At 41.9% G+C, this 25,487-nt stretch overlaps 1 protein-coding gene across 1 annotated transcript in view; it reads left to right on the top strand.

Annotated features, from left to right (window-relative positions):
• The window catches only part of CPED1 (cadherin like and PC-esterase domain containing 1), a 644,735-nt gene that overhangs the window by 522,734 nt on the left and 96,514 nt on the right, over window positions 1-25,487 (top strand). The gene's annotated exons all lie outside the window — the stretch shown is intronic.

The raw sequence follows: 25,487 nt of genomic DNA, 5'->3' as shown, positions 1-25,487 counted from the left end.
TCACTGTGTCAGCCACTCCTTACAATTGTCCTCCGCTGAACCAAGCAATGCCGCCTGGTTATTCCTGTTACCAATTTTGAACTGCATTTAGCCCACTTACTTATTTGGGCCTAGTAACTGTGTCAGCCAGTCCTTACAGTTGTCTTCAACTGAACAAAGCTATGCCGCCTGTTCACTCCTGTTACCAATTTTGAACTGCATTTAGCCTACTTTTTTATTTTAGGCCTACTACCTGTGTCTGTCTGCGCCAGTCCTTACAGTTGTCCTCCATTGAACAAAGCTATGCCACCTGTGTACTCCTGCTACCAATTTTGAACTGCATTTAGCCTACTTTTTTATTTTAGTCCTACTACCTGTGTCTGTCTGCACCAGTCCTTACAATTGTCCTCCGCTGAACCAAGCAATGCCGCCTGGTTATTCCTGTTACCAATTTTGAACTGCATTTAGCCCACTTACTTATTTGGGCCTACTCACTGTGTCAGCCACTCCTTACAATTGTCCTCCGCTGAACCAAGCAATGCCGCCTGGTTATTCCTGTTGCCAATTTTGAACTGCATTTAGCCCACTTACTTATTTGGGCCTAGTAACTGTGTCAGCCAGTCCTTACAGTTGTCCTCCACTGAACAAAGCTATGCCGCCTGTTTACTCCTGTTACCAATTTTGAATTGCATTTAGCCTACTTTTTTATTTTAGGCCTACTACCTGTGTCTGTCTGCGCCAGTCCTTACAGTTGTCCACTGAACAAAGCTATGACGCCTGTGTACTCCTGTTACCAATTTTGCACTGCATTTAGCCTACTTTTTTATTTTAGGCCTACTACCTGTGTCTGTCTGCGCCAGTCCTTACAGTTGTCGTCCACTGAACAAAGCTATGCCGCCTATATATACTCGTTACTCGAGATTTCTCGAGCACGCTCAGGTGTCCTCTGAATATATTTTAGTGCTCTGAAATTTAGTTTCTATTGCCGCAGCTGAATGATTTACATCTGTTAGCCAGCATAAGTACATGTGAGGATTCCCTAGCAACCAGGCAACCCCCACATGTACTTATGCTGGCTAACAGATGTAAATCATTCAGCTGCAGAAAAATAAAAACTAAATCTCAGAGCACTAAAAAATACTCGGAGGACACCTGAGCGTGCTCGGGAAATCTCGAGTAACGAGTATATTCGCTCATCACTAATAATTACTTATTATGAGTGTCTATGAGTGCTGTAGCGATTATTATAATACTATATAAATCCAATATTTTTGTGAATAATCAGTTTCATATGAGTTTGAACATAGTTTGCCATTTTCTTTCCCATATATTTTTGGCGAACCATTGCATCTTGCAACAACTTCAAGATCTCATATGATTTACCAGAATTCCTAACTATGGAAAAGATGAAAATGTACAGTATATATCAAGGTAGAGTAAGACATTGTAAAACTACATCTCTTATAAAGCATACATTAGGTATTCACAAATTGTAGACCTTGGTCCAAATCCATGTAAGGGACATCAGCTTATCAGACTCCACTTGTCTGCACCAGGAAAGTGGCAGAAGAAGTAAGAGGATGCACAGATGGAAAATCATAGGAGAAGAGCTTAGTCGCTGAGATCTCATCTCCCTACATCTTGGTGCCAAGATATCCATCTGCGCATGCGCTGCCCCCAGCAACCATTTTTCCAGAGTCCACCGCATAGGAAACCATGGAACTGTGGGGGTTCTGACCTTTCACAAAATGTCGGCAGAGCCCCCACAGCGTCGGACACCCAGAGAAGCACCAGACACCCGCAGCAGCACCGGACACCCGCAGCGGCACGCCGCACATCCAGACACCCCCTCATCCCAGCCTGAGGCCTGCAGCAATGCTCCACTCTTGCCTCCTCCAGCATTGACCCTGGGACCCCACTTCACCGCAGCCACCACCCCTTTATAATCCGAAAAAATACAGTAATCAGCATTATTTATCCCTGCTACTCCAAGGTTGCCTCTGCCGTGCTTCCAGCCTTTGCTATTGACACATCTGCAGCAGTAATGTCACAGCAACAATATGTGACCGCTGCAGCCAATCAGTTGGAAAAAAAGAGTATTTCACCATTTTCCATAATGTCAATAAATACAAAATCTAGAATCTGCTTTTGTCAGAAATGAGTTTCCCGAAAGACGTTTTATGAAATGTTTTATTCAGACTTTTATCAGATAAGTTACATCAAAACAATCCATTATTTAGTGATCCCAGTAATGAAGAAAAGCCAATCTTAGTTTCAACCATTAACTAAGAAGTGGTGGATGTATCCTTGCACGACACTGAGTTACAATCACCTCCAAATAAGCACCTTCATAAGTGGCCATTAATCCTATTTATCTCATTGACTAACTTTGGCTGTATGGGGGAAAAAAAAAGTAAAAACCCAGAACTTTTTTTTTAATACATTGACCTTACTAATTAGTGTTGCTTCTACTTATTTTAAACAATGTTTTCAATTAAACATGTACATAGCACTGATCTTGGCCTTTTTCACATATTTTAGCATTGGCTGGTTGTAATTAAAGAACTAAATAAAGACAGCTATTCGTCTTACACCAATTTATTTATCCCCTAAAAGGCTTCAGAAAATGGGTGGGCAGTTCCACTCACTGTCATCGGTGCAAAATACTTGGTGCTGACTTTTGGCACATGTCATGGGATACCCTCGCATCTGTTTGTACTGGAAACTGGTGTTGGAATTACTTGAAGACATCTGACATCTTGGGAATACCAATCCCCACATACCATAAGTTAGATTATTGGGTACTGTAGAAGAGTCCTTATGGACACATCATAATTGTATCTTCCTATGGCAAGTTCCTGGCCAGGAAGGTGATACGTGGATGGGAATAGAACCCCTTCTTTTTCTCAAAGGAAGAAAATAATTAGTATGACAATTCCCTATGAAAGTTTGGTATTCAAAAATAGAGGATGCCCTCAATAATTTCGTAAAGTGTTGGATGGATGGTGTGCATCTCCCAGGATCTCCTATTCCTCTAAAACCCTCAGGTCCCACATGCCTTCTGACCTTGGTAGAGAGATATGAGCCTATATGCTTTCAAATTATGATTCCTGATACTGGACCGGAGTTGAGTCCTGAGCTGGGGATATATAGATATGACAATATTGATTTTGTAATTGTATAGAGGTTATTTATGTATATTTACAGTTTTACATTGAATACAGTATGGGTTGACTGTACAAGAATGTACAGCATGTACCTTTGAAAGTACCTTTCTGTATTTGAGTTGAGAGTTCAATAAAACATTTTTTTACAAACTAAAGACACATACTAAAAATAAGATCCCGTAAATAAAGCTTGATGATTGTTTACAGTTAGATATAGTATAATAGGTTGGCTAGATTTTTCACTAGCTGGCTCTTTAATGAGGAAGCAATGCATGCACATGATCAAGATTTTGAGAGCTGCTAGGATGTTGAGGGAAGTGAAAACATTAAAGAAGCCCTCCTCCTCCCATCAAAGTTTTTATCCTCTTAATATATAGCACCATGGAATCAATGATGCTATATAAATAAATAATAATATAGCACTGTGTACTTACAGCTGCTCATTTTGCCTTTCTACCCAGTCAATTCTTCTCTTTTCCATTAGTTCCATGCAAAAAAATGACTAGCTGAATTCTTCTAAACTCTATGTAGAGACAGGAGGTCAATTTTCTCTGTATGTGTCATAAGTCACTGCAAAAGTCTATGGCAGAGGGAGGTGGGAACAGCTGGGTCAGGAGTTGAAGAGGGGAATGATTTCTGCAGGGAAAAGAGACTTCCTGTTTCTACATAGATCAGTGAAAATAAAAGAATTAGCTGGGTAGAAAGGCAAAATGAGCAATTGTAGGTACACAGTGCTAAATAAATATATATATATATATATATATATATATATATATATATATATATATATATATGATTGCAATATATTAAGAGGATAAAAACTTTGATGGCAGTGCTCCTTCAAATGAGAGTCACTTTAAATGGCTTGTTCTCTTTGAATATAATTATGATAAAAATACATTGTGGATTCCAACTTACATTGGAAAGTAAAATGTTATAATGCGTATTCAATAAGCATCTACGCAATTATCATAATGTAATAATATTATTATATGAAGGTGAATAATTATCAGCTCTGGAAGTAATGCGTGAATGGCATACATGTTTCCTTACAAAGAGAAAATTAGTCATTCATAACTAATATTTTATGACTGTGAATGTCCTCCTCTTTACAGTGATGCAATATAATCCCTAAGTATTTCTTTGTATGAAACACCTATGTATTATGTATTAGACACAGGTTTCTTGTTCTAATGGGGTAGCATGGGATGTGACTTTTCATTTTGCCCCAGACACATTAGAATTGGTGTTAAAATATGAGGCTCCAGGCTTTTCAGAAACTGACACTGTGAAGAACTGTCTAATCATTTATGCTCTCTTACGTCCTTCTCATCTTTGCTTTGATTGACACTTTGTAAATATGCTCGGGGTCAGAGAGCCTTTCATCTTCTGGAAAAGTTACAGAGTTGTTGATGGTATTACAATCTATTTGGTGACTTCACAGTTACATAAAATGTTAACTGCATGTTGGCTGTAGATGTCAGTTTCCTAATCCTTTCACTAAATGATGTCCTACCAATATGTATTAACTATTACTACATGCTCCTGAATTAAATACCTTTTTTAAGGAAGACCTCCATATTAACAATATTTTTGACCAAAGGATGAGGCATGTTTTTCTGCATCTTTGAAAGTAGATTCTTGCAAAGTGTGTTACTGTATACGGTCACAATGATACATGCATGGTTGACATACTTTGCTTTGCTGAAATTGCTGGACCTTAAAACTTTATCTGTAGAAAAATGCAAAGGCAGTACTGGACACAAAAACTTGAGATATATTTTTTTCACAGGGTCTTATACTTTATTTGAATTTAATGGTAAATGCAGCAGATAAGTGGCATACAGAACATTCTAGAATATGTTGGCTCAGGGGTTAGCACTGGTTTCTTACAGCGCTGGAGTTCTGGGTTCAAATGCCACCATGGGCAAAATCTGCAGGGAGTTTGTATGTTCTCCCTGTGTTTGTATGGGTTTCCTCTAGGTACTCCTTTTAAATCCCTGACACAAATGCATAGTAATAGAGAATTTAGATTGTGAGCCCCAATGAGGACAGTGTTGTAGAAATGATCTTGCTATATAAGCGAGTAAAATAAATATTATGTAGAAATCAGTGACTGGAATACATTTTGACTATTTTCATAATATTTTCTCCAAGTTCTTGAAGACTTACTTTTGTAAAGCAGGAATAAAGGAAATCAAAAAGAGTAACACCAAACAGCTCAAAATAAACAGCCCCATCTTCACATTCTCACTTTGTAAACAAGAATCTAATTTTACACATGCTGTGCCTAAAGGTACCTTCACACTAAACGACTTTGCAACGAGAACGACAACGATCCATGACATTGCAGTGTCCTGGATAGCGATATCGTTGTGTTTGACACGCAGCAGCGATCTGGATCCCGCTGTGATATCGCTTGTTGTTGCTGAAAGTCCAGAACTTTATTTGGTCGTCAGATCGGCGTGTATTGTCGTGTTTGACAGCAAAAGCAACGATGCCAGCAATGTTTTACAATGGTAAGCAGGGTAAATATCAGGTTACTAAGCGCAGGGCCGCGCTTAGTAACCCGATATTTACCCTGGTTACCATTGTAAAAGTTAAAAAAAAACACTACATACTCACCCTCTGATGTCTGTCACGTCCCCCGGCGTCCGTGCTGCTGCTCAGATCTTCATGCACTGAATGTGTCAGTGCCGGCCGTAAAGCAGAGCACAGCGGTGACGTCACCGCTGTGCTTTAGGGACGGCGCTTACACAGTGCAGGGAAGCTGAAGGCAGGGGACGCGACAGACACAGCAATGTAAGTATGTAGTGTTTGTTTTTTTTTACATTTACACTGGTAACCAGGGTAAACATCGGGTTACTAAGCGCGGCCCTGCGCTTAGTAACCCGATGTTTACCCTGGTTACCCGGGGACTTCGGCATCATTGGTCGCTGGAGAGCTGTCTGTGTGACAGCTCTCCAGCGACCACACAGCAATGCTGCAGCGATCGGCATCGTTGTCGATATCGCTGCAGCGTCGCTTAATGTGACGGTACCTTAAGGCTCAATTCACATTGGTATCATGGTTTCCAAGTTATACTAAAGCTACAAAGCAGGGCAGGACGTAATGTAAAAGAAGCACCAGCACAACTGATGGATCCCAAGGCTAATAATAATATAATAAAAACCTGTAGATCCACCAAGGTGTCCTCCATCAGGACGGAAAAAGCATAGCTACCAGAACCTCTGATGCAGATGAGAACATTGTCTAATCTTAGGTTCTCTGTTATCTGATGCTAGATAGTATAACCTTTAAACTGGCCAATTTGTAAATCTCCTTTCATATGTTTTATTATTTTTTGTAAGATGTCTCAAAAAGTTCAAATAATTTTCAGTAACTTTTCCGGCTTAAAAAGTGCAATAATCATAAATATACTTAAAAAACAAAAATAGTTGTTACAATCTTCCTCCTGGAAAATATGTTTTTACAGTAAGTAACATAGATTAGACATTTTCTTTTTGTGTAATAATAGGTTGAAGAAATGCGTTCAGTCCTTGAGGCCAAAATGGGGAAATTGGAATTGTTCATTTGTTAGAGGGGTTATTCGGTTTTATACAAAAATGTTTTTTTAACCAGATGATAAAAGTAAAAAAAAAATGTTCACATACTTACATATAGTGATTTGTATAATATTTCTGTGCTTCATAGCAGTAGTTCTACATGCTGTACTTAGTAAATGTACTGTATAGATGCCCTTATATATCAAGTTTGACTCCAGTTTGATTCAACTGGATTCAAACACATAGCAAAATTGTCCTAAGACTTAAGATGTCCATATGAGAAAAATGACAAAAATTAGACGAACCTCTATCTTTGCTAACTTCCTGATAAACACAAAACTTCTGGGTGTGCAGAGAGTAGGTCTCTGCTATACACCTCTGGCATTGTTTGACTCCTAGGCTAACGGTGGGTTATGCATTTATGAAATGTCATAGATTGTCCAGTACATAACTCATAACTACCCCTATCACTTAGCCATGTGAAGCCCTCTTGCTACCCACAGATCAATGGTGTAAACACTGTATGGCAATAGCAATTTTGATGAGGAAAGTCATGTGGGTAATGATATAAAAACCTGACTCTGAGCTCTTCTACAAAGTTGTTGAAAGCATTATGTACACATGCACAGATCCAGGCAGCAGAATTGCTTGCTTCTGCAGAGCCACTGAATGCTTGCAGTGACTATGTAGAAAAGGACGAATTCAAGAAAGCAGTTAAGAGATCATGATTGCTATGGATGTCACAGCCATTATGATTGCTATCCCAGTACAGTGTTAAAATAACAGATCAGTGTGCAGTCGGGGGACTTAGAGAAACACTCCAGCAATTTTTTCCATCTTTGTATCTGTCACACTCTGTACTTCTTTTATATATAATATACTTGTTATATTAATATCTCTAAAAAGGTCAAATACAGACAGACTTTGTGCTGACCTATCAGGTCCCAGGGGCTTTCACCCTATAACTCCTATACAGAGATGTGGACATATACAATGACCCTGGCTAAGATCTCAGGGTAGACAATTGCCGGTGGTGCAGGTTAGAGGACTGGTCAGATAGCTGGTTCAGAACCAGGAGATTACTAGCCTGTTATCAGTCCCATGATGTATTACTACAGCATCACATTGACAGCACCATCTCTGCCAGCTGAGCGCATTCTATGATTATATAATCTCCTCTGTTGTGAAATTGGATTTTGGGCTCCCCCGGTGGCCACTGGTGGAATTGAACTGGTGTGCATCATCCCCTCTGTTCACCTGTTTCCATCAGGATGTGGGAGTCGCTATTTAACCTTGCTCCTCTGTCACTTCCATGCCGGTCAACATTGTAATCAGAAGCCTTTCTGTGCATGTTCCTGCTGCTAGACAACTCCCAGCTAAGTTGGACTTTAGTCCTCGTTTGTTTTTGCATTTTGTTCCAGTTCACAGCTGTAGTTTCGTTTCTGTGTCTGGAAAGCTCTTGTGATCTGAAATTGCCACTCTGATGTTATGAGTTAATACTAGAGTCTTAAAGTAATTTCAGGATGGCGTTTTGATAGGGTTTTCAGCTGACCATGAAAGTGCCCTTTCTGTCTTCCTGCTATCTAGTAAGCGGACCTCAATTTTGCTAAACCTATTTTCATACTACGTTTGTCATTTCATCTAAAATCACCGCCAATATATGTGGGGGCCTCTGTCTGCCTATCGGGGAAATTTCTCTAGAGGTGAGCCAGGACTATATTTTGCTCTGCCAGGATTAGTTAGTCCTCCGGCCGGCGCTGGGCGTCTAGGGATAAAAAACGTAGGCAACGCTACCCGGCTACTGTTAGTTGTGCGGCAGGTTTAGTTCATGGTCAGTTTAGTTTCCATCCTTCCAAGAGCTAGTACTTATGTTTGCTGGGCTATGTTCTCTTGCCATTGAGAACCATAACAGTTTGACCAGCCAAAAAAGGGTTAAATTAATTGACAGAGAAAGGAGAGAAAAGAGAAGTCTGCTGAATTTTTTTTTTTTTTTTTTTTTCCCTTCCCTTCAGTTCTGAGTGTGCTTGTAATTTAATCTCTTGCAAGTCTGCCTATATTGCAGCCTTTCTCTCTCTCGCTCTCTCCTTCTAATCCTGGAATGGCTCTGTGTTCACCTGTTTAAAATGGATTTTCAGAGTTTGGCTGCAGGTTTGAATAATCTCACCACGAAAGTTCAAAATTTACAAGATTTTGTTGTTCATGTTCCTATATCTGAACCTAGAATTCCTTTGCCTGAATTTTTCTCGGGGAATAGATCTTGCTTTCAAAATTTCAAAAATAATTGCAAGTTGTTTTTGTCCCTGAAATCTCGCTCTGCTGGAGATCCTGCTCAGCAGGTCAGGATTGTGATTTCCTTGCTCCGGGGCGACCCTCAGGATTGGGCTTTTGCATTGGCTCCAGGGGATCCTGCGTTGCTCAATGTGGATGCGTTTTTTCTGGCCTTGGGGTTGCTTTATGAGGAACCTCAGTTAGAGCTTCAGGCGGAAAAGGCCTTGATGTCCCTATCTCAGGGGCAAGACGAAGCTGAAATATACTGCCAGAAATTCCGTAAATGGGCTGTGCTTACTCAGTGGAATGAGTGCGCCCTGGCGGCGAATTTCAGAGAGGGTCTCTCTGATGCCATTAAGGATGTTATGGTGGGGTTCCCTGTGCCTGCGGGTCTGAATGAGTCCATGACAATGGCTATCCAGATCGATAGGCGTCTGCGGGAGCGCAAACCTGTGCACCATTTGGCGGTGTCTACTGAGAAGACGCCAGAGAATATGCAATGTGATAGAATTCTGTCCAGAAGTGAACGGCAGAATTTAAGACGAAAAAATGGGTTGTGCTTCTATTGCGGTGATTCAACTCATGTTATATCAGCATGCTCTAAGCGTACTAAGAAGCTTGATAAGTCTGTTTCAATTGGCACTTTACAGTCTAAGTTTATTCTATCTGTGACCCTGATTTGTTCTTTATCATCTATTACCGCGGATGCCTATGTCGACTCTGGCGCCGCTTTGAGTCTTATGGATTGGTCCTTTGCCAAACGCTGTGGGTATGATTTGGAGCCTCTTGAAACTCCTATACCCCTGAAGGGGATTGACTCTACCCCATTGGCTAGTAATAAACCACAATACTGGACACAAGTAACTATGCGGATTAATCCGGATCATCAGGAGATTATTCGCTTTCTTGTGCTGTATAACCTACATGATGTGTTGGTGCTTGGATTGCCATGGCTGCAATCTCATAACCCAGTCCTTGACTGGAAAGCTATGTCTGTGTTAAGCTGGGGATGTAAGGGGACGCATGGGGACGTACCTGTGGTTTCCATTTCATCATCTATTCCCTCTGAGATTCCTGAATTCTTGACTGAATATCGTGACGTTTTTGAAGAACCTAAGCTTGGTTCATTACCTCCGCACCGGGAGTGCGATTGTGCCATAGATTTGATTCCGGGTAGTAAATACCCTAAGGGTCGTTTATTTAACCCCTTCGTGACATGCGCCGTACTAGTACGGCGCTGCCGGCACTGCATTAGTGCCAGCCGCAGTACTAGTACGGCGCCCCGATCACCGCGGTCTCGCGCTGAGCGCCGCGGTGATCGGGTGCGGGTGTCAGCTGTATATGACAGCTGACACCCCGCAGCAATGCCCACGATCGGCGCTGTCGCCGATCGCGGGCATTTAACCCCTCTGATGCCGCTGTCAATAGTGACAGCGGCATAGAGGGGGATCGCGCAGGGACGGGGGCTCCCTGCGCTCTCCCACCGGAGCAGCGCGATGAGATCGCGCTGCTCCGGTGACCTGGAAGGAGTCCCCGGATCCAAGATGGCCGCGGGACTCCTTCCGGGTCATAAGATGACCCTGCTTGCCGGCGTCTGCTGAGAATCCTCATAGCAGGCGCCGGCAAGCCTCTGTTACGTGCCTGTCACATCGGTGATCAGACCGAGTGCTATGCACACGGTCTGATCACCGATCTGTGATGTCCCCTCCTGGGACAAAGTAAAAAAGTAAAAAAAAATTTTTTCCAAATGTGTAAAAAAAAAAAAAAAAAAAATTCCTAAATAAAGAAAAAAAAAATAAATATATTCCCATAAATACATTTCTTTATCTAAATAAAAAAAACACCACACAATAAAAGTACACATATTTAGTATCGCCGCGTCCGTAACAACCCCACCTATAAAACTATATCACTAGTTAACCCCTTCAGTGAACACCGTAAAAAAAAAAAAAAAAAAACGAGGCAAAAAACAACGCTTTATTCTCATACCGCCAAACAAAAAGTGGAATAACACGCGATCAAAAAGACGGATATAAATAACCATGGTACCGCTGAAAACGTCATCTTGTCCCGCAAAAAAAAAGCCGCCATACAGCATCATCAGCAGAAAAATAAAAAAGTTATAGCTCTCAGAATAAAGCGATGCAAAAACAATTATTTTTTTATATAAAATAGTTTTTATTGTGTAAAAGCGCCAAAACATAAAAAAATTATATAAATGAGGTATCGCTGTAATCGTACTGACCCGAAGAATAAAACTGCTTTATCCTTTTTACCAAACGATGAACGGTATAAACGCACCCCCTAAAAGAATTTCAGGAATTGCTGGTTTTTGTTCATTCCGCCTCCCAAAAATCGGAATAAAAAGCGATCAAAAAATGTCATGTACCCGAAAATGGTACCAGCAAAAACGTCAACTCGTCCCGCAAAAAACAAGATCTCACATGACTCTGTGGACCAAAATATGGAAAAATTATAGCTCTCAAAATGTGGTGATGCAAAAACTATTGTTTGCAATAAAAAGCGTCTTTTAGTGTGTGACGGCTGCCAACCATAAAAATCCGCCCAAAAAATGCTATATAAGTAAATCAAATCCCCCTTCATCACCCCCTTAGTTAGGAAAAATAATAAAATTTTAAAAAATATATTTATTTCCATTTTCCCGTTAGGCTACTTTCACACTAGCGTCGGTACGGGGCCGTCGCGCTGCGTCGGCCCGACATACCGACGCATACTGTGCAAGCGCCGCACAACGGGGGCAGCGGATGCTGTTTTTCCACGCATCCGCTGCCCCATTGTGAGGTGCGGGGAGGTGGGGGCGGAGTTCCAGCCGCGCATGCGCGGTCGGAAATGGTGGACCGTCGGCACAAAAAAAGTTACATGTAACGTTTGTTGCTGCCGGCTGTCCGCCACAACACGACGCAACCGTCGCACGACGCTTGCGACGTGTGTCAATACGTCGCTAATGTTAGTCTATGGGGAAAAAACGCATCCTGCAGATGACTTTGCAGGATGCGTTTTTTCGCCAAAACGACGCATTGCGACGTATGCAAAAAAACGCTAGTGTGAAAGTAGCACTAGGGTTAGGACTAGGGTTAGGGTTGGGGTTAGGGTTTCAGTTAGAATTGGGGAGTTTTCACTGTTTAGGCACATCAGGGGCTCTCCAAACGCGACATGGCGTCCGATCTCAACGCGTTTGTTTGCGTTAAAAACGCATGCGTTTTTATAGAAAAAAAACAGAACACACTGAAAAGTCACCCACCACCATCAAGGTGATAAAGGGATCCAAACCCTAACCCTACCCCTAAACTCATCCCTAACCGTTTAATGAACATTTTCTGACAGTCATAGTGCCACGTATTTCAGTGCCACGTATTTCAGTGCCACGTATTTCAGTGCCACGTATTTCAGTGCCACGTATTTCAGTGCCACGATATTTCAGTGCCACGATATTTCAGTGCCACGATATTTCAGTGCCACGTATTTAAGTGCCACGGTATTTCAGTGAAATACGTGGCACTGAAATATCGTGGCATTTACGTGAAATACGTGGCACTTAAATACGTGGCACTTAAATACGTGGCACTTAAATACGTGGCACTTAAATACGTGGCACTTAATTACGTGGCACTTAAATACGTGGCACTTAAATATCGTGGCATGTACATGAAATACGTGGCACTTATATACGTGGCACTTATATACGTGGCACTTATATACGTGGCACTTATATACGTGGCCACTGAAATATCGTGGCACTTATATACGTATATACGTATATACGTATATAAACGTATTTCAGTGCCACGTATTTCAGTGCCACGTATTTCAGGTTAGGGGTAGGGGTAGGGTTAGGGGTAGGGTTAGGGTTTTTTGTTTTTTTCTTGTTTTCTTGTGTTTTTCTATAAAAACGCATGTGTCTAAAAAAACGCATGCGTTTTACCGCGATTACATGCGTTTTTTCACACATGCGTTTTTAAAAAAAACGCAAGTGTGAAACCAGCCTTATCCTTGGAAAAATAAAAACATGGGGGCTAAAATATAATTTTCGTGGAAAAAAATATATTTTTTATTTTCGCGGCTCTGCGTTATAAACTGTAGTGAAGCACTTGGGGGTTCAAAGTTCTCACAACACATCTAGATAAGTTCCGTGGGGGGTCTAGTTTCCAATATGGGGTCACTTGTGGGGGGTTTCTACTGTTTAGGTACATCAGGGGCTCTGCAAATGCAACATGACACCTGCAGACCAATCCATCTAAGTCTGCATTTCAAACGGCGCTCCTTCCCTTCCGAGCTCTGCCGTGCGCCCAAACAGTGGTTTATCCCCATATATGAAGTATCAGCGTACTCAGGACAAATTGGACAACAACTTTTGTTGTCCAATTTCTCCTGTTACCCTTGGGAAAATAAAAATGTGGGGGCTAAAATATAATTTTCGTGGAAAAAAATTTTTTTTTTATTTTCATGGCTCTGCGTGATAAACTGTAGTGAAACACTTGTTGGTTCAAAGTTCTCACAACACATCTAGATAAGTTCCGTGGGGGGTCTAGTTTCCAATATGGGGTCACTTGTGGGGGGTTTCTACTGTTTAGGTACATCAGGGGCTCTGCAAATGCAACATGACACCTGCAGACCAATCCATCTAAGTCTGCATTTCAAACGGCGCTCCTTCCCTTCCGAGCTCTGCCGTGCGCCCAAACAGTGGTTCCCCCCAATGTATGGGGTATCAGCGTACTCAGGACAAATTGGACAATAACTTTTGTGGTCCAATTTCTCCTGTTACCCTTGGGGGGAAAAAAATTGCGGGCTAAAACATCATTTTGAGGAAAGAAAAAATGATTTTTTGATTTTCACAGCGCTACATTCTAAACTTTAGTGAAACAACTGGGGGTTAAAAGTGCTCACCACACATCTAAATAAGTTCCTTAGGGGGTCTTCTTTCCAAAATGGTGTCACTTGTGGGGGTTTCCACTGTTTAGGCACGTCAGGGGCTCTCCAAACACGACATGGGTTCCGATCTCAATTCCAGCCAATTTTGCATTGAAAAGTCAAATGGCGCTCCTTCCCTTCCGAGCTCTGCCATGCGCCCAAACAGTAGTTTATCCCCATATATGAAGTATCAGCGTACTCAGGACAAATTGCACAACAACTTTTGGCATCCAATTTATCCTGCTACCCTTGGGAAAATAAAAAATTTGGGGCAAAAAGATCATTTTTTGTGAAAATTAATATTAATTTTTTTTACGGCTCTACATTATAAACTTCTGTGAAGCACTTGGAGGTTCAAAGTGCTCACCACACATCTAGATAAGTTCCTTAGGGGGTCTTCTTTCCAAAATGGTGTCACTTGTGGGGGTTTCCACTGTTTAGGCACGTCAGGGGCTCTCCAAACACGACATGGGTTCCGATCTCAATTCCAGCCAATTTTGCATTGAAAAGTCAAATGGCGCTCCTTCCCTTCCGAGCTCTGCCATGCGCCCAAACAGTGGTTTATCCCCATATATGAAGTATCAGCGTACTCAGGACAAATTGCACAACAACTTTTGGCATCCAATTTATCCTGCTACCCTTGGGAAAATAAAAAATTTGGGGCAAAAAGATCATTTTTTGTGAAAATTAATATTAATTTTTTTTTACGGCTCTACATTATAAACTTCTGTGAAGCACTTGGAGGTTAAAAGTGCTCACCACACATCTAGATAAGTTCCTTAGGGGGTCTTCTTTCCAAAATGGTGTCACTTGTGGGGGTTTCCACTGTTTAGGCACGTCAGGGGCTCTCCAAACACGACATGGGTTCCGATCTCAATTCCAGCCAATTTTGCATTGAAAAGTCAAATGGCGCTCCTTCCCTTCCGAGCTCTGCCATGCGCCCAAACAGTGGTTTACCCCCACATATGGGGTATCAGCGTACTCAGGACAAATTGCACAACAACTTTTGGGGTCCAATTTATCCTGCTACCCTTGGGAAAATAAAAAATTTGGGGCAAAAAGATCATTTTTTGTGAAAATTAATATTAATTTTTTTTACGGCTCTACATTATAAACTTCTGTGAAGCACTTGGAGGTTCAAAGTGCTCACCACACATCTAGATTAGTTCCTTAGAGGGTCTACTTTCCAAAATGGTGTCACTTGTGGGGGTTTCCACTGTTTAGGCACGTCAGGGGCTCTCCAATCGTGACATGGGCTCCGATCTCAATTCCAGCAAATCTTGCATTGAAAAGTCAAATGGCGCTCCTTCCCTTCCGAGCTCTGCCATGTGCCCAATCAATGGTTTACCCCAACATGTGGGGTATCGGCGTACTCAGGACAAATTGTACAACGACTTTTTTGGTCCAATTTCTCCTGTTACCCTTGGTAAAATAAAACAAATTGGATCTGAAGTAAAAATTTTGTGAAAAAAAAGTTAAATGTTCAATTTTTTTTAAACATTCCAAAAATTCCTGTGAAGCACCTGAAGGGTTAATAAACTTTTTGAATGTGGTTTAGAGTACCTTGAGGGGTGCAGTTTTTAGAATGGTGTCACTTTTGGACATTTTCTGTCATATAGACCCCTCAAAGTCACTTCAAGTGTGAGGTGGTCCGTAAAAAAAATGGTTTTGCAAATTTTGTTGCAAAAATGAGAAATCGCTGGTCAACTTTTAACCCTTATAACTCCCTAACAAAAAAAAATTATGTTTCCAAAATTGTGCTGATGTAAAGCAGACATGTGGGAAATGTTGTTTATTAACTATATTATGTGATATAACTCTCTAATTTAAGGGCATAAAAACGAAAAATTTAAAAATTGCTAAATTTTCATAATTTTCGACAAATTTCTGTTTTTTTCACAAATAAATGCAAGTCATATCGAAGAAGTTTTACCACTATCATAAAGTACAATATGTCACGAGAAAACAATCTCAGAATCACCAGGATCCGTTGAAGCGTTTCAGAGTTATGACCTCATAAAGTGACAGTGGTCAGAATTGTAAAAATTGGCCGTGTCACTTAGGTGAAAACAGGCTTTGGGGTGAAGGGGTTAATCTGTCTGTGCCTGAACATGCTGCTATGCGAGAATATATAAAGGAGTCCTTGGAAAAGGGACATATTCGTCCTTCGTCATCTCCCTTAGGAGCCGGTTTTTTCTTTGTGGCTAAGAAAGATGGCTCTTTGAGGCCGTGTATTGATTATCGGCTTTTGAATAAAATCACGGTTAAATATCAATATCCGTTGCCACTGCTGACTGATTTGTTTGCTCGCATAAAGGGGGCCAAGTGGTTCTCTAAGATAGATCTCCGTGGGGCGTATAATTTGGTGCGAATTAAGCAGGGGGATGAGTGGAAGACCGCATTTAATACGCCCGAGGGCCACTTTGAGTATTTGGTGATGCCTTTTGGTCTTTCAAATGCCCCTTCAGTCTTTCAGTCCTTTATGCATGACATTTTCCGTGATTATTTGGATAAATTTATGATTGTGTATCTGGATGATATTTTGATTTTTTCGGATGACTGGGACTCTCATGTCCAGCAGGTCAGGAGGGTTTTTCAGGTTTTGCGGTCTAATTCCTTGTGTGTGAAGGGTTCTAAGTGCGTTTTTGGGGTTCAAAAGATTTCCTTTTTGGGATATATTTTTTCCCCCTCTTCCATCGAGATGGATCCTGTCAAGGTTCAGGCTATTTGTGATTGGACGCAACCTTCTTCTCTTAAGAGTCTTCAGAAATTTTTGGGCTTTGCTAACTTTTATCGTCGATTTATTGCTGGTTTTTCTGATGTTGTTAAACCATTGACTGATTTGACTAAGAAGGGTGCTGATGTTGCTGATTGGTCCCCTGCTGCTGTGGAGGCCTTTCGGGAGCTTAAGCGCCGCTTTTCTTCCGCCCCTGTGTTGCGTCAGCCTGATGTTGCTCTTCCTTTTCAGGTTGAGGTCGACGCTTCTGAAATCGGAGCTGGGGCGGTTTTGTCGCAGAGAAGTTCCGATTGTTCCGTGATGAGACCATGTGCCTTTTTCTCGCGTAAATTTTCGCCCGCCGAGCGGAATTATGATGTTGGGAATCGGGAGCTTTTGGCCATGAAGTGGGCTTTTGAGGAGTGGCGTCATTGGCTTGAGGGGGCTAGACATCAGGTGGTGGTATTGACTGACCACAAAAATCTAATTTATCTTGAGTCCGCCAGACGCCTGAATCCTAGACAGGCGCGCTGGTCATTGTTTTTCTCTCGGTTTAATTTTGTGGTGTCCTACCTGCCGGGTTCTAAGAATGTTAAGGCGGATGCCCTTTCTAGGAGTTTTGAGCCTGACTCCCCTGGTAACTCTGAACCTACAGGTATCCTTAAGGATGGAGTGATATTGTCTGCCGTTTCTCCAGACCTGCGGCGGGCCTTGCAGGAGTTTCAGGCGGATAGACCTGATCGTTGCCCACCTGGTAGACTGTTTGTTCCTGATGATTGGACCAGTAAAGTCATTTCTGAGGTTCATTCTTCTGCGTTGACAGGTCATCCTGGAATCTTTGGTACCAGGGATTTGGTGGCAAGGTCCTTCTGGTGGCCTTCCCTGTCTCGAGATGTGCGAGGCTTTGTGCAGTCTTGTGACGTTTGTGCTCGGGCCAAGCCTTGTTGTTCTCGGGCTAGTGGATTGTTGTTGCCCTTGCCTATCCCGAAGAGGCCCTGGACGCACATCTCGATGGATTTTATTTCGGATCTTCCTGTTTCTCAGAAGATGTCTGTCATCTGGGTGGTGTGTGACCGTTTCTCTAAGATGGTCCATTTGGTTCCCCTGCCTAAGTTGCCTTCTTCTTCCGAGTTGGTTCCTCTGTTTTTTCAAAATGTGGTCCGTTTGCATGGTATTCCGGAGAATATCGTTTCTGACAGAGGAACCCAATTCGTGTCTAGATTTTGGCGAGCATTCTGTGCTAGGATGGGCATAGATTTGTCTTTCTCGTCTGCTTTCCATCCTCAGACTAATGGCCAGACCGAGCGGACGAATCAGACCTTGGAGACATATTTGAGGTGTTTTGTGTCTGCAGATCAGGATGATTGGGTTGCTTTTTTGCCTTTAGCGGAGTTTGCCCTCAATAATCGGGCCAGCTCTGCCACCTTGGTGTCTCCTTTTTTCTGTAATTCGGGGTTTCATCCTCGATTTTCTTCTGGTCAGGTGGAATCTTCGGATTGTCCTGGAGTGGATGCTGTGGTGGAGAGGTTGCATCAGATTTGGGGGCAGGTAGTGGACAATTTGAAGTTGTCCCAGGAGAAGACTCAGCTTTTTGCCAACCGCCGGCGTCGGGTTGGTCCTCGGCTTTGTGTTGGGGACTTGGTGTGGTTGTCTTCTCGTTTTGTCCCTATGAGGGTTTCTTCTCCTAAGTTTAAGCCTCGGTTCATCGGCCCGTACAAGATATTGGAGATTCTTAACCCTGTGTCCTTCCGTTTGGACCTCCCTGCATCTTTTTCTATTCATAATGTTTTTCATCGGTCATTGTTGCGCAGGTATGAGGTACCGGTTGTGCCTTCCGTTGAGCCTCCTGCTCCGGTGTTGGTTGAGGGCGAGTTGGAGTACGTTGTGGAAAAAATCTTGGACTCCCGGGTTTCCAGACGGAAACTCCAGTATCTTGTCAAATGGAAGGGATACGGTCAGGAGGATAATTCTTGGGTGATTGCCTCTGATGTTCATGCCTCCGATCTGGTCCGTGCCTTTCATAGGGCTCATCCTGATCGCCCTGGTGGTTCTGGTGAGGGTTCGGTGCCCCCTCCTTGAGGGGGGGGTACTGTTGTGAAATTGGATTTTGGGCTCCCCCGGTGGCCACTGGTGGAATTGAACTGGTGTGCATCATCCCCTCTGTTCACCTGTTTCCATCAGGATGTGGGAGTCGCTATTTAACCTTGCTCCTCTGTCACTTCCATGCCGGTCAACATTGTAATCAGAAGCCTTTCTGTGCATGTTCCTGCTGCTAGACAACTCCCAGCTAAGTTGGACTTTAGTCCTCGTTTGTTTTTGCATTTTGTTCCAGTTCACAGCTGTAGTTTCGTTTCTGTGTCTGGAAAGCTCTTGTGATCTGAAATTGCCACTCTGATGTTATGAGTTAATACTAGAGTCTTAAAGTAATTTCAGGATGGCGTTTTGATAGGGTTTTCAGCTGACCATGAAAGTGCCCTTTCTGTCTTCCTGCTATCTAGTAAGCGGACCTCAATTTTGCTAAACCTATTTTCATACTACGTTTGTCATTTCATCTAAAATCACCGCCAATATATGTGGGGGCCTCTGTCTGCCTATCGGGGAAATTTCTCTAGAGGTGAGCCAGGACTATATTTTCCTCTGCCAGGATTAGTTAGTCCTCCGGCCGGCGCTGGGCGTCTAGGGATAAAAAACGTAGGCAACGCTACCCGGCTACTGTTAGTTGTGCGGCAGGTTTAGTTCATGGTCAGTTTAGTTTCCATCCTTCCAAGAGCTAGTACTTATGTTTGCTGGGCTATGTTCTCTTGCCATTGAGAACCATAACACTCCTCTATGTGCATCTGAAAATAAGAAGGGACTGTGTATTCATCATCAGTAACTGCTATATGAGTGTCTCTCCCCACATGTGGAGTGCGTGGCACGTTCTATGAAGTTTCATCATGTAGTACATTTTGGGAATTGAGATGGTGCCCCTTTGAGAGACCAGAAAGCCTTTTAATCCCCATGGGTCACCATGGGATTACATGATCCAAAGAAAGAATTCATGAATTTTCAGATTGAAAAAACGAGAAAATAAAGTAATGTTAGCTGACTAGTTTAATTGCACGTATAGTGTTGACTAGTCATATAACAATTGAAAAAAACAAATTACCGGACTGCTACATTAACATCACATGTGGTAGACGGTGGAGGGAATGATATGACTTCTCAGCTCCTGAAACAATGTGGCCAAAAAAGTTGTCAACCTCTTTATCTTTATAATCTTAACTCAATAGCTTATCTGGGCCATACTTGTCAATGCAGTTACGCTTACATCTTAGATGAATGCAATATTTATCATGCCTCCAAATAATTAGTGTATTACTCATAAAGTGGACAACTAAGTTACTAAACAAGTGACAGCGGCCCACGTACCAGTGTGGGGAATATGCCGCGTGTTCCAGTAAAGTTCAATGCTGATCAGCAGATTTAGAAATCACGATAATGCCCTATAGAGCATTACTATGATATCAATAGGTAGTGAATTCAGAATAATTATTGACATCTGTTTCTGCTAACTCGGAGAAAGGGAAATAGGTGAGGGAGGTGAGGAACTGAGAAAATAGGGTGAGGAGTATGAGGAACAAGTCCAAAGAGATTTAGGAAGAGAAGTGGAGTATGATCCTTTGCTATTTCAAGGTTTTGTTCACTTTCACTAAAAACCAGGATCAAGGCTGCTTAGTCTGAACATTAATATTACAAATCAAGCTGCACTTGGCTACCAATGACCCTGCCATGCAAGTTGGCAATCTTGTACCCAGTGCTTGACTGTGGCAGTCATGTGCTGTAGACATGACATCAACGCTGCATCCTCGTCAACAAGCACTGGCGGGGAGCAAGGACAAAGGTACATACGTAAAGCTCAGTCTTACATTTTGTAGCATAATTAGTCCTGGCCTTGGCTTTTAATGAAACAGGACTACGCCCTTAAGGCCAGAAAAAAGGAAAGTTATTGTAAACTCAGTTTATCTTATGTCCCAGTAAAATGGGCTCAATTACTTCATTTTAAGCTGAATAACAACAAAAATCCCACATCATTAAATGTTTGGGACAAGGAAGAGATCCCACAAGATATGTTAAAACCAATATTTTTATTAAGGCCAAAACAGGACAATAAACAACAAAAATATAATAAAAAAGTATTGGAGTATTGGACATATGCTGATTTGATTTTAAGCTGAATGTAAAGAAACAAAAAAAGTCTTCTTGCACATGATAGTTTGCCTTTGTTGGCAGTGAACTTAAATGCCTTTCTTTCTTTCATTAGTTCTGTCTTTCTATCTATGTCTTTTATAATAATTTATAAAAATGTATTACAGTATATTCTTTGGAAATAAAGAAAAAATAGTGCATAAATGCAGTTACGATTGTTGCCTTCATAATTATGGCAGGATTACAGCAGGATAGACATATTCCTGAGCACAAGTATGAACAAGAAAATCCCTGTTAAGTTGTCCTGTAGCACTTTGTTGAGAGCAGTCACAAGCCATTTAGGAATTTGAGGATGTTGTGTGAAGCCCTGTGCAAATTGTTTCTATGCAAGGGCAAAACTGTCTGATGTTAATGTTAGTTGGAGTAGCACTGCTAAATATCTACACAGCGTGCCCAGACCCTGTGGCTCCAAGCGCACATCGCAGTTGGATAGTAGACAGTCCTTAGCCTCTGTATTTCCATTTACAATGTGACAGTTGGCTTGTCTACCCCAGGAACAATTAATTATACAAAGAAGTCATAAAAAACAGATGAGACACGTTACTTTTTATTTTTGTTTTTCTATTTTTTTAATCCGTAGAAATATGTACAGTGGTGCAAAGCATAGGAACAGTAAAAATACCAAAATAAATTTCCTTTAGTCATTTTCCAGTTTATCATTAATACCTGTAATATATTAGTCTAAAGAGTGGAGGGCATGGGACATCACTCTCTTGTGTCTTAGGGTGTACTAACTAGTGATGAGCGAATATACTCGTTACTCAAGATTTCTCGAGCACGCTCAGGTGTCCTCCGAGTATTTTTTAGTGCTCAGAGATTTAATTTTTCTTGCCGCAGCTGAATGATTTACATCTGTTAGCCAGCATAAGTACATGTGGGGGTTGCCTGGTTGCTAGGGAATCTCCACATGTAATCAAGCTGGCTAACAGATGTAAATCATTCAGCTCCGGCAATAAAAACTAAATCTCCGAGCACTAAAAATTACTCAGAGGACACCCAAGTATGCTCGGAAATCTCGAATAACGAGTATATTCGCTCATCACTAGTACTAACCTCACATATTGGGATTCAGACATGGTGTATCTATAGAGTGGAGGGCATGGGACATCACTCTGTTGTGTCTTAGAGTGCACTAACCTCACAATGGGATGCAGACATGGTGTTTCTATAGGGTGGAAGGCATGGGACATCACTCTGTTATGTCTTAGAGTGCACTAACCTCACACATTGGGATGCAGACATGGAGTATCTATAGAATGGAGGGCATGGGACATCACTCTTATGTCTTACAGTGCACTAACCTCACACAATGGGATGCAGACATGGTGTATCTATAGGGTGGAGGGCATGGGACATCACTCTTGTGTCTTAGAGTGCACTAACCTCACACAATGGGATGCAGACATGGTGTATCTATAGGGTGGAGGGCATGGGACATCACTCTTGTGTCTTAGAGTGCACTAACCTCACACAATGGGATGCAGACATGGTGTATCTATAGAATGGAGGGCATGGGACATCACTCTTGTGTCTTAGAGTGCACTAACCTCACACAATGGGATGCAGACATGGTGTATCTATAGGGTGGAGGGCATGGGAAATCACTCTGTTGTGCCTTAGAGTGCACTAACCTCACACAATGGGATGCAGACATGGTGTATCTATAGGGTGGAAGGCATGGGACATCACTCTGTTGTGTCTTAGAGTGCACTAACCTCACACATTGGGATGCAGACATGGAGTATCTATAGAATGGAGAGCATGGGACATCACTCTTGTGTCTTAGAGTGCACTAACCTCACACAATGGGATGCAGACATGGTGTATCTATAGGGTGGAGGGCATGGGACATCACTCTTGTGTCTTAGAGTGCACTAACCTCACACAATGGGATGCAGACATGGTGTATCTATAGGGTGGAGGGCATGGGACATCACTCTTGTGTCTTAGAGTGCACTAACCTCACACAAAGGGATGCAGACATGGTGTATCTATAGGGTGGAAGGCATGGGACATCACTCTGTTGTGTCTTAGAGTGCACTAACCTCACACATTGGGATGAAGACATGGTGTATCTATAGGGTGGAGGGCATGGGACATCACTCTTGTGTCTTAGAGTGCACTAACCTCACACAATGGGATGCAGACATGGTGTATCTATAGAATGGAGGGCGTGGGACATCACTCTTGTGTCTTAGAGTGCACTAACCTCACACATTGGGATGTAGACATGGTGTATCTATAGGGTGGAGGGCATGGGACATCACTCTGCTATGTCTTAGAGTGCACTAAGGCTGCTTTCACACTAGCGTCAGTACGGGGCCGTTGCGCTGCGTCGGCCCGACGTACCGATGCATACTGTGAAAAAGATGCCCGACGTGGGCAGCGGAAGCAGTCTTAGGATGCTTCCGCTGCCCCATTGCAAGGTCCGGGGAGAAGGGGGCAGAGTTTCAGCCACACATGCGCGGTCGAAAATGGCGGTCTCGATGCACAAAAAAAGTTACATGTAACTTTTTTTGTGGCGGCGGTCCACCAAAACACGACGCAACCGTCGCACGACGGTTGCGACGTGTGGCACTGCATCACAATGCGTCGTTAATAAAAGTCTATGGAGAAAAAACGCATCCTGCGGGCAACTTTGCAGGATGCGGTTTTTTCTCCACAACGACACATTGCGATGTGCAGTGCCCGACGCTAGTGTGAAAGTAGCCTAACCTCACACATTGGGATGCAGACAAGGTGCAGAGCCAAATCAATGTGCCCACTCCCATTTTAAGTTACTAAGTCTCTAAGTGACTTCCTAAACTACTTCTGTCTGCCACGTTTCTGCAGGGCCAGCATTTCATACAATGCAATGAAAGTTTTAGGACTATTTAAGGGAATGCATTGTATCAGATCATAAAATCTGGTTACTTAAATATCTGAATCCTGACCTTTTTCCAGTGGAAATAATTACAGTAATAAACCTGCCACAGGAATTTCACAATCCCTGTAATCTAATTCTTAGGCTTCTTTGAGAATTTATCTGTCTCATGTGACCACGTCTTACTCCCGGAACCTACTATTAGTAAAGTGATGGGAGAGGAGGTGGACATTGGCTAAAGAGTGAGGAGTGTTGAGGGAGCAGTCGTGGAAGGGTATCACACTGGCACAGTTCCTGACCTCAGTGGACATTATATTTAGGTCAGAACTGTGGTCATATACTTTTTCCTACCTATGGATGCTGCCTTTGCTTGATTGGACAGCGTCATAGTGGGATTAAAATAGACACATAACTAAACAAGCGTGAATAAAATGGCCAGTTGAACGATAAAAAATTCCTCATCAGAGAAATCTACACAATGAAGCAGAGAAAAAAAATGTTTTTATGGAAATTCCTGCAACTTTAATCAGAAATGTAAACTTTAGAAGGCAAAATTTGGAAATTTGGTGAAAGGTCCTTATTAAACGTATTTTTTAAAACTTTTTTTTACATAACACAATCTGTGTTAAATTTAATATAAAGCTCTTGCAATTTTCATACTGACCACTAAGGCTTTTGTTAGACTCCAACTTCATTTTTTTTTCCAGGAAATAAGACATGTACATAGCCACAATAGTCAGAGCCTGATACATTTTCTATTGAAGTGTCTAATGCTCCTGTACAAAGGTCATTGTGAAAGGAAAGGGAGCTGAGTAAGGTGTGACGTCCCCTATTGTGATAGGTGGATGCGGGGTTATAAACTGTGTATAGAGGTGTTACCTGTCATTGTAATCCTGCTTCAGATAATATGGAGCTTTGCTGCAAGCTCTTCCTGAAAGGGCAGTGTGAAAATTTCAAGATTACTGGTTTTATTTTTTTAATACAGATCATGATATAAAAAATTGTCAAAAATGTTTTAAAAATTCATATAACACAACAACTTGATTTTTTTTAAAAAGGTAATTTTCTGATGATATCTTCCCCTTAAATAGTAGCTGTCGGTTATATTTTTTCCAATTGGCAGTTACCTCCAGGATTTAAAGGGGGTATTCCCATCTCCAAGATACTATCGCAATATGTAGTAGGTGTAATAATAATAATATTAGCAAATACCTCCAATTAGAAATGTAGTATAGTTTTTCTGATTCGCTATGTTTCTCTCCTCAGGTGCAGGCATTGCAGGACCATAGGCATCCATTATTATGACTACTGATGTAGTGACAGTTAGCTAGTTGCTAGTGGTCGTAACCATGGATACCCAAGGTCCTGCAATGCCGGCACACAAGGAAAGAGTCATAGTGAATCATAGTGAATCAGAAAAACTATTTCTTACATTTCTAATTGATATTTGATAATATTATTATTATTATTATTATTACACCTACTACATATTGTGATTGGATCTTGGTGATGAGAATATTCTTTTAAGCAGTTGGTTTGATCTGACAAATGCCTTGGCTCCAATCACAAATGCTGTATCAGAACAGTTTATGTTGAGTATTTGCACATTTTCTTTAGGATGTAATCAAGTAAAACTTGACATTTTTTAGCCATTTGAGGTTTGCTTCTTGGATGGGGGGTCATTTTTTAAATCTGTGTTTAAAAGCACGTAGTGACGTATTCCAAACTAGTGTATATATCTTGTAGCCCCCAAACACAAACATTCATTTTTT

The sequence above is a fragment of the Ranitomeya variabilis genome, chromosome 5 (genome assembly GCF_051348905.1).
Source record: "Ranitomeya variabilis isolate aRanVar5 chromosome 5, aRanVar5.hap1, whole genome shotgun sequence".
Lineage (NCBI taxonomy): Eukaryota > Metazoa > Chordata > Amphibia > Anura > Dendrobatidae > Ranitomeya > Ranitomeya variabilis.
The sequence above is the reverse complement of the archived record's forward strand: the minus strand, read 5'-3'. Positions and strand labels throughout refer to the sequence as shown.